The following is a 10,402-nucleotide window of genomic DNA, read 5'->3' as shown; positions in this document are numbered from 1 at the left end:
TCAACAACATTTTCACGTACTAAAAGACCATACAAACTTTACCAAAAGCTTACATTTTATCACATCCACAAATTTCCAGAAATTCATCAAAAATAAGTTGACCAAAAGAACTTGTATCAAGAGCCTTTAGGTACCAAAAGGGACATTCTACCCAAATTATCTAAGATACCAACCATGGAGATGGCAAAATACTTCACTTGAACTTCACTCTACAACCTCTTTGCTCTTGCTACTACCAACTCCTATAAAAGAGTTAAACACTAGAAATATAAGCTACGCTTAGTGAATGCATACACACATAATCATAATCATGTCATTTCAACTTTGTGCATCAAGCACCACGTAAGCCTAGCAAGCTAGCCTTTTCATACAAATCAAATAGCATACATTCATTTTCAACATGGTCATGGACAAAGTGGCTAGTAGGAATTTACCCACCTACTAGCTCTTACATACAATATGACTATTAGGAATTTACCCACCTACTAGTTCTCACAATCAATCAAATATTGGGTCATAGGAATTTACCCACCTATGACCTCTAATAACAAGAACATGATTATATGTATACACACTCACCTCAATTTGGCTACTTGACACTATAAGGCTACAAGTTCTACAATTTATTCTTCAACACCTATACAAGAATAATCACATATCATCTATGAGTTCCATGACTCAACTTCTTACAAACATCTACTTGCATTCAACAACTCTAATATTATGGTGTTTGGCTACTAACACTTTTCCAACAAATTCCAAATTCTCAAAATAAAGCTTTATTTCATAATCACTAGCCAAACACCATGAGATTCTTACCAAGGGGAATTTTTATTAACAACAATTCTTTCAATCAACTATCCATTTATCAATCAAATTTAGTTAGGATTTTACTTGAAAATCTCCAATAGCAAAAACCCCCAATTCTAAGGCTAAGAACCCTAAAATTTTAATAACAAATAAAACTAGGGTTATGAAAATCAATACCTCAATGTGAGAGACAAAAGATTAGGGCTTTCAATTACAATTCTTCCCCCTTTTCTTCTTAAGAATTTCGGCCACCACCACCTCCACACAACCCTCAAATTTCAATTTCTTATTCAATTGGTGGTGATTGTTGTTATTGTTCAAAGATTAAGGTTCTTTAATTTATAGATTGAAGATTCAATTGCATGTACTTTGGAAGAATTGAGAAAATAAGATAGTTAGGTGAAGAGTAGAATTTTGAAGTGGGAAACTATGAGTCATAAGGATGAATTGGCTGGCTTATTTCCTGATAGCCACGTCCCATTCTAATTTTTGTGGGTAAAATACCCGCTAGCCACTAAAGTTCCAACTAAATTAACCCCTTATCTCAAAACAAAATACTAGGAAATTAATTTAATGCCAAAACTATGAAAAGGGTTAATTTTCTTTTACCTTAAAATATTGGGGTGTTACTGTAACACCCGTCGTTTAAAAATAAGGATTTCCAAAAACTTTTGCCTAACGGCGTTAAAAGAAGCTGAATTAACTTTAAAAGTCCAAACCCGTAAAATCTGTTTGGTTTATTCATTAAATGGTGTTACTAGCCATATCATCAAAATAAGTCTAAATGGAAATCCATCGGTTGCCCAACATTAACCAACCGAGTACATTATCAATACAAGTCATTAATATTTAAACATAAAGCAAATGTCTAAAGCGAGCAGCCACTATGGGTAAACTATAGCTAGCTTCAAGATCATCTACCCATGTCTCACATCTTCTCACATCTACTTGCTCACTATTGTTGGACCTGAGGGCACAACACATTTAAAAGAGCAAGTGTTAGCTAACGAATTAGCTAAGTAAGATAACACATAAATTATAAAACGTTTGTTCATTTAAAACATTATATAAAAGTCATATTAAATCGTTAAGGCGCATATCTTCAAACATATCATCACACTTACATATCATATCATCAACATCATTCATATTAGGATGGGTCATCCTAAATGTGCCTAGTCATCTTTTGCATCATCACATATCACATTTGAACATCTTTATAATTGTGACAAAAGTCACGCATCTCATATAACATATGCATCTCGTTAAGTGTGACATAAGTCGCACCCGACTAGATGAACCACCATTCAGTAGTACATCAATGTCGTTAAGGAATGGCAAGCCAATCCAGGAGTAATCCGTATGTTCAATGACAATAGGGCTGGTAAGACCTCCCGTATTACTCTTCACGTTGTACCATGTTGCAAGGAGCCACCCAAGCAACCACATCAACGCACTTAACCGGGCTAGGGCAAGTACGGGCTAAGCTTAACACTTTCACATCAAATTTACGAGCTCGATTTCACATCACATATAGTATGTTTACACAACCTAAACAATCATCACATATACATCTTTTACGTTTGGGCCCTTAAACGTGCACGTGTCATGGCAACTTAATAAGTCTAGTGAACTAGATGAACAAGCCATGTAATCATGCATATTTCACATATCATCATCATACATCACATTTCATAGCATTTCATTTCATATCATCACATCGCATACATTGTTACATCACGTACATCGTCATATATCATTGCATATCGTATATCATTACAACATTGCATAACATTTATCATCTTATATCGTACATCATTTCATATCATATCATCTATTAAGCATACATAACATCTCATAGCAATACGTATCATTGGGGTAGCATTTCAGGCTTTTATATGCATCTACATAGCCCATATCACCTCCCGTATAATCCCGGATACCCATAAGCAAACAAGATACCATTTGGGATGTTATTATATGAAAACTATGTTTTTGTTGAACCCTCAGCGTGTCAAAGTAGTGTATCTTACCTCGTAGAAGCACACAACAAATGATAACGTAAGTTACCGAGCTTTGCAAGTATTCCCGACTACCTATAATCATTAAACGACATAATGAGCTATCAATTACCCACTATTTATGGTCATGACTTAAGCCTAGATACCTATAAATATCACCCATGACAAGACTTGATGCATCGGAGGTTCGTTTAATACTTTAGAGCTTACATAACTCGACGGAACACGAAAATCACTCACTAAAAAAACCTTTCTGTAAACTTGACATCATCCTCAACTTTAAAAAGCATTACTATTAGAAAGTAGACTCTATCACGATTCCGTGGATAGTTTATTTGTCAAAAATGGAGTTACGCTTCAAAAGTTATGGTCGTTTAAAAATGTTAACAAAAATCAGTCCCTAACGGGAGTTACGAATATTTGTAACGGGAGTTACGCACCTAACGGGAGCTATAAAAATTTGTGACGGGAGTTACAGTGGAGGTGTTATCATAATTACCCAGCTAACGGGAGTTACACAACCATAACGGGAGTTACGACGACCAGTCGTGAAAAACAACCCCAAAACCTAACCAAACACATCTCAAACAACTTTAAAACATCTCCGGGTCTTATGAACATCAAATACACTTAAAATAAGACCCAAAATCACTCATTGAAAACACCAATTAATTCTTGAATCATTTACCACATAAATCAATCATTGAAACACCCGAATAACATGGAATCGGTAACCGTTTAATCAATTAACCCAACCCAAACCCCATGGCCTGGATTGAATACTTATCTATGACTCATAAGATCAGATTTCAAGGAGAATATTACCTATATGACTTGTGGAAGACTTAGGGGATTCAAGATCTTAACAAAACTCGATTGAAACAGCACGAAACGGTTGAATCTTCGCTTGGGAAGGGAGGGAGATCGGTTGGGGGTTCTCACACACACGTTGCAGCAGCTTTTGTGATAGTTAGGACTTCCTAATTGCTTACTAACCCCTGGCCATCAGCCCATTATGTTACACTTGGGACCCCTCAACTTATAAACTTCACTTTCTTAGCTTACCTTTTACCGGGAGTTTTAACGATCTAACAAGCACTTAATTACTTAACGTCACTTTGATTACTTTCATTAAACATCACATTGACATATTCATATTAAATACATAAGCATTGAATCATATAATCACATATAACACACATTTACTTAATGAACATAACGTTAACTAACGCAAAGTCAAATAGTCAAATACGAAAAATTCGGAATGTTACAGTTACACTAATGAACTCAAAAAAGGAACCCCATTGATAAATTGAGAAAACCACAGGAACCAACCTTACAACTAAAACATTGAAAACTTTTTTAAATAAATAAAAGATTATAATATAAAAATTTAATTTTTCTTTTGAAAACTAACTAATATATAAACTTTTATTAAAGCTAAACCATTGATTTGGGCCAATGTTTAAAAAATCCCCAAATTAAATGAGCCTGATTTTGATTATTAGTTATAAAAATGTCCATACAAATCTATATTACTATATAAAAGTTATAACCACTTGTTGAAAGTTTAGATAAATATGGGATATGCGAATTGACCAAACTACCCTTAATGAATTAATCACCACCAACCATTAATATAAATTACACCATTTGTAGTCACTTATATTATAAAACATCTCTACTAACCCTTTATAAAATAAAACATTTTTACATCAATTATTTACACCATTATATTTGACGTTGTCACCATTATCACCATCCGTCGTCGCCATCACAACACCATCATCACCGGTTTGCCGTCGCATTGTGCGGTTATCATGCTCGTAGATGTTTATAGGTATTCATGTGTACTTTAAATTTAGGGGGAAAAATAATTATATTGATTTTGATTTCTGATATTTAAACTATCTTTCAAGCAATGATATCACAAGTCTTAATAAAAAAACAATTTTTAATGTTTTATGAGACACAAGAGAAAGATTTTTTTTATTTTTAATGTGTCTCACTTATTCATTTTAATACTCGTCCATTTTGTAAAGATTATTAGATAGTATTATAACTATAATTACGACAATATCCAATATCTATATTATATTATCAAAAGATCATTGTGTTGAAAATTACATGAAGAAAATCGTTTAAAATGTCCTCAATGATTAAATTACACTCATCAATGTTTTATCTTTTAGCATATCTCAATTTCCTTTACATCATATATTTTTGCATTAATTATCTATACCCCTCAATGCCATGCCGTCTCTATCACCAACAGTCGCCCTCATCACCACACCGTCGCCTTCATGACCACCTCCGCATTGTGCGGATACCATGCTAGTCATATATCATAAACATAAACTATATGCATATGTGTGTCACTCGTTAACTACAATTCTACAAAACTCATTTTACAGTATAAAGGTTTTGGAATCACAAAAAAAAAAAAAAGCAAAAAAGTTTAGCTTCAATTAAGACTATTATTTTCCTTTCAACAACATTATAAAAAGGGAAAAATACATAAAAAGGTAACCTATTTACCCAAAATTCCTAAAAAGGAGAACCTATTTTGTTTTTGTCTATTTAAAGGATCCAATTTTCATAAATTTCCTAATAAGGGGAATATCGTTAGTTATTGACGCCAAACATCCGTTAAATGCCACGTCACCCATGCCACGTCATCGAATTTGCTTACGTGGCATTGACTAAAACAAAAAATGCAAATATTACGGATTATATACATCGTAATTTATAATTTACCCCTTTTATACAACTTTCCCTCTCTCCGATCGTTTTCCCCTTTCTTCTTTCCCCTCAAAATTCCCCCAAAATTAAACCCTAAAGCTGAAATTGTAGAAGTTGAAATGGTACACATTTCCATTAGCTATATATAACAATTGTATTGTGTGATGAATACGATATTGTATATACTGGTCAAGGTGGAAATGATATTAATGGTAGTAATCATCAAATCAAAGATCAAGAACTAAGGGGTAATATGGCTTTAAAGGTCGGTCCTCTTTTCTTTGAAGCTCTTTTATTTTATGGACCATGGAGCTTCTAATTTTGGAAGCTTAAATTTGTGAAATGTTACCACTCGCTTTCTTTTATTTTATTAATTGTCGCTTGTGCTTGGAAGATATGGTACTCAATCTTATATTTACTTAGATTATAACTCTTGTGGCCAAGCAGAGGATAAATTGTGTAGTAAATTGGAGAAATAATGATTGTACCAAGTCTTTAAGGTCCTCTGTAAATCCTTGATATATGGTTGTAGCAAGAAATGGTTGAATTTTTTCTCAAACTACATTACTAACCAATTCGCGTTTATATATTTTCTGTTTTAGTCAATGCCACGTAAGCAAAGTCGATGATGTGGCATACTTAACGGATTTTCGGCGTAAAAAACTAACGATGTCTCCCTTATTAGGAAATTTATGAAAACTGAATCCTTTAAATAGACGAAAACAAAATAGGTTCCTCTTTGTAGGAATTTTAGGTAAATATGTTATCTTTTTATGTATTTTTCCCTTATAAAAAATCGAGAGCATTATTATCTGGCTTAAGTGCATAGCCACACTGATTTTATGATCCTTGGTTTCTTAAACAATCTCTCTGATAGATTTGAATTCATATATATGGTGGCTCTCACACAATTAACCAAGGCCCAGCAACGTGTTGCCCCAAATTGCCAGGGAGTCAGACTGTATAAGGTGAATGCAGGTATGTCTAAAGGTTTCTGATCAGAAGCCCACTTCGTTAGTTCTCAAATATCAAAAATATCCTTAAATGTCAATTAGTACAAACTAGAGGGACGACTCCTCTTTCATTCCTCTTCCGAGGACTCCTTCTTCAGGTTCCCATTTATGATGTTCACCTGGAGAGTAGTTGAATATGGAAAGGTTTCGAGGTCAACTATAGATAAAGTGCATTCACCTCATATCTCTCTTTTAAACCAGGTGGTGCTATCACACATTTAAGTTGGTGAAATCCTTCAAGCATACAAATTTTTTAATCTATAAATGTATAATGAATAAATAATGGGCTCTATGTTTTCTATGGATTAAAAAACTAGCATGTGAGGAGGATTTTACCCAACTTAGACGCCTAACAGCACCACCGTACTTTCACTTCCCCCTTATCATACGTATGCAAAGTATATATGCAAGTTCTATTTGTTATATAGCATGACAATTATCGTAAGAAATGAAATATATATGTACTCACTTTTTATGATCGAGCATATATCATCGTCTCAAGTATTTGGTGTATTAATTTATATATGGGACGGGCCAAGACGAGGCCTTTCAGATTGAAATAAGCTAGAAAAATATGGGGACGAGGGGCTCAATAAAGACGATGGATTTACGCAATATACGTATCATACTAGTTGACAATTGATCCTTCTACTATACTCTACAACATCTTATTATGGCACCTATTAATTTTTTTAGTTTTTATTTTATTTTATTTATTCCACTCGACATTAAGAGAATTATTAGGTTATTTAGTTAAAAGGATTAATCATTTTCCTTTTCAAATTTCAGTATTATTTCACCCGATCCATAAAGGTTTAGACTCGGGCAGTTGTGTATGCCTCGATATAGAACAGATTTAATTAGACTATTTGTAAAAAAGTTTCTACAAATATCAATAAATAAAGGTATTGAAGTAAGTATTATCGCAATACCGATTGTAAAAAGTTTATGCATTTTTTAATAGAATTTACGTAGTTCAATTCATGGATATATATGTCAAACTAATCCTTAAACAACCATATATAACTTTATACATTTTTTAAAATAGAATTTACGTAGTTCAACAAAACATCATATCATATCATATATATATAGCTATATATAGATATTTCGAAAGTTAATTCCATGGTTATTCAAAATCCTAAGTTTCATCTCTTGTTTTTGTTTTCTTTTTACGGAGATCGATGAGCAATTATATGTTAAATGGTTTCATAATAGGTGCTATTAGCTACGTAAAGTCCAAAGATGGTTGGTAACTTAGATCATAAATATATAATTAAGTGTTCTAATTGTCAATGTCAATAATATATGATCGATTGCATCCGGGATTCGTATGGATCGCCCTAGTAATAGCTAGAGAACGTTTTTATTTGAGTAATCATGAAAATTGAAATACCTTCTTTTGAAAACAGAATTATAAAGAAGCTAATCATGGAAAAGTAACTAACTAGAACCATATGTGTATATATCGTCATAATACCATATAACTATTACGAGTACTATATAGGTACAAAGCAACATTACATTACATTTACCTAACATTTATTTTTCTTTATTTATTTATTTAAACGACATCTTTCATTTATTAACTAAAAAAGGGAAACTAATAAAGATCTTATGGTTGATCATTCTTATTGGTATAGATGTAATCAAGATGGTCTACAAGTGTTCTTCTCATCAAGCACTCTTCTTCTCCCGGTCCGGTGCAATTCTCAACAGCTTTTGCCTTTGCCACCTCCTCTTCCTTCAATACATATATAGATACATGCAAAATCAAAGTAATCACATAAATAGATCATTCATATATACAAAATAACCATTTTATAAAAATCTGATTATAAGATTCAACTAGCTACAAGCGTCATTCAATTAACTTCATTTTTGAATAATTGTAGCATGTTTTTGGTGCCTTTAAAGTACGTTAAAATTCTCTTTGGGGATTTCAAGACATGGTGTCTTGGCAAATGATCATATATATGTCATCAATTAGATTTTGGCACGATGTAAATAATGATTAAGGAAAGTATAGCGTAAAGAGAAAAAAAAACGTTCGAGCTTAATTACAGTGTGATGAGTATTGAGAGGCGTAACGTCGTTGAAGGCTGGGACCGGACGAGCAGCAATGGTGGATGATAGCATGGAAAGGAAGAGAATTGATATCATGCAAAGGGTGGTAATTCTAATGGTCATAGACATGTTTGTTTTTGATCTTGGGATGGGAGGATATATATATGAAAAACTATTTGTGGTGCTAATTTATAGGCCTTGTCAAGATTGAAGAAGGGGCAAATAAGGAATTTAAGAATATATACTATACATATACAATTTGAAGAAATAAATGAGTATGCAGCGAAGGTTGGTGAGAGACCCCTAAGGAAATGCTAAGCCTTTAATGGTTGAATGTTAGTGATTGATAGTGGTATTAAAAATGGACATATTGATGATCTTAGAAATAGGAGTAGTTCTCACAAGTACTCTACAGTTTAGACATACATTTGGCTCAAGCTTAATTGACTGCTTTTAGTAAATACATAGTAACAAGATTAGTCAGTTATTATAGTTTTGTATATATCGGAATTAAACACTTATATCTTTTTTTCCTTGAGACATGGCAATTAATTGCACAATGCTCAAGTTATCAAGTAGTATTGTATTCTTAGGCTGGGAAAGTCATGTGGATACGTTTTAAATTATATACATATGTGATTATTGTTCACTTTTTTTTTAACAGCAAATTAAGATTACTGACGTGTCATACAGATCGCCCTATCATCTTCACAAAAGAAATTAAACTTGGCCATCTTAAAATTATTATTATTATTTTTTTTTTGTCATATATGGCACTTGAAACTCATAGTTTTTCGTTTCTTTTCTGCTTAATTTATACTATATGTTTTTTCTTAACTATGTACATAAATCCAGATTTTACTACTACGGAAATGTGAACCACCAGTGTCGCAACTACTTAAGAGTGTGCATTAAGTAACCGGCCATGCAAGAAATAATAGCAATAACATTTCTTTTTTTTGGAAATCGACTAGCTAGTGCATTTAGAAATGACATCACACAACATATATTGTCAACAATTCAAACAATTTAGTTTTCAAGCATGCATTACTCTCTCTATACATATGTGATATATGATCGATGATGATAATTCGATAAATCATTTTTAATACGAGTCAAACGTTTGTTTATTGATCTTATCTTGTGACATAGTCTAGGTTGAATGGACTTAACTTTTAAATGATACTTGAACTTCTGGATGAAAATGATGGTGAAATATTGGTGGGGTTGGGGTGATTTTTTTTTTCCATGAAGAAATGTAAACAACCAATGGTGAATAAATGTATCAATTAGCATGAGATTTTCAAAGATAAAAAAAGATCGAGAGTCAAAATGATATGATATTGTAGGAGTTGCTTGGAGGTCAATGGAAACAATGGTTAGGATTAAATCATCTTGATGTTCAATCTTAATTTTAACAAACAAATGGAAAGGCCATATATGCATAAACACGTCATCAGTTGCAAATGCAGTTAGGAATTCATCAATAAATCTTTGTTAAATTAATACGAGTATTGCATAATGTGTTGTTGCATGTGGCAATATCGATAGGAGTACATATCAAACAAGCAATATGGAATTGTTTTTCCGAATGACTATATATGAGTATGCATGTTTGTTCAATTTAGCTAAAACATATCTTTGTTTCTTTGCATATATTTTGGTGCTAGTTTTTGACGTTGTGAAAAATAAAGTTTAGATGACACTGTAACAACATTATCTACACATACCACTCATTATAAGATCATT

Source organism: Erigeron canadensis, chromosome 4, assembly GCF_010389155.1.
Source record: "Erigeron canadensis isolate Cc75 chromosome 4, C_canadensis_v1, whole genome shotgun sequence".
Classification (NCBI taxonomy): Eukaryota; Viridiplantae; Streptophyta; class Magnoliopsida; order Asterales; family Asteraceae; genus Erigeron; species Erigeron canadensis.
Note: the sequence above shows the minus strand (reverse complement) of the source record.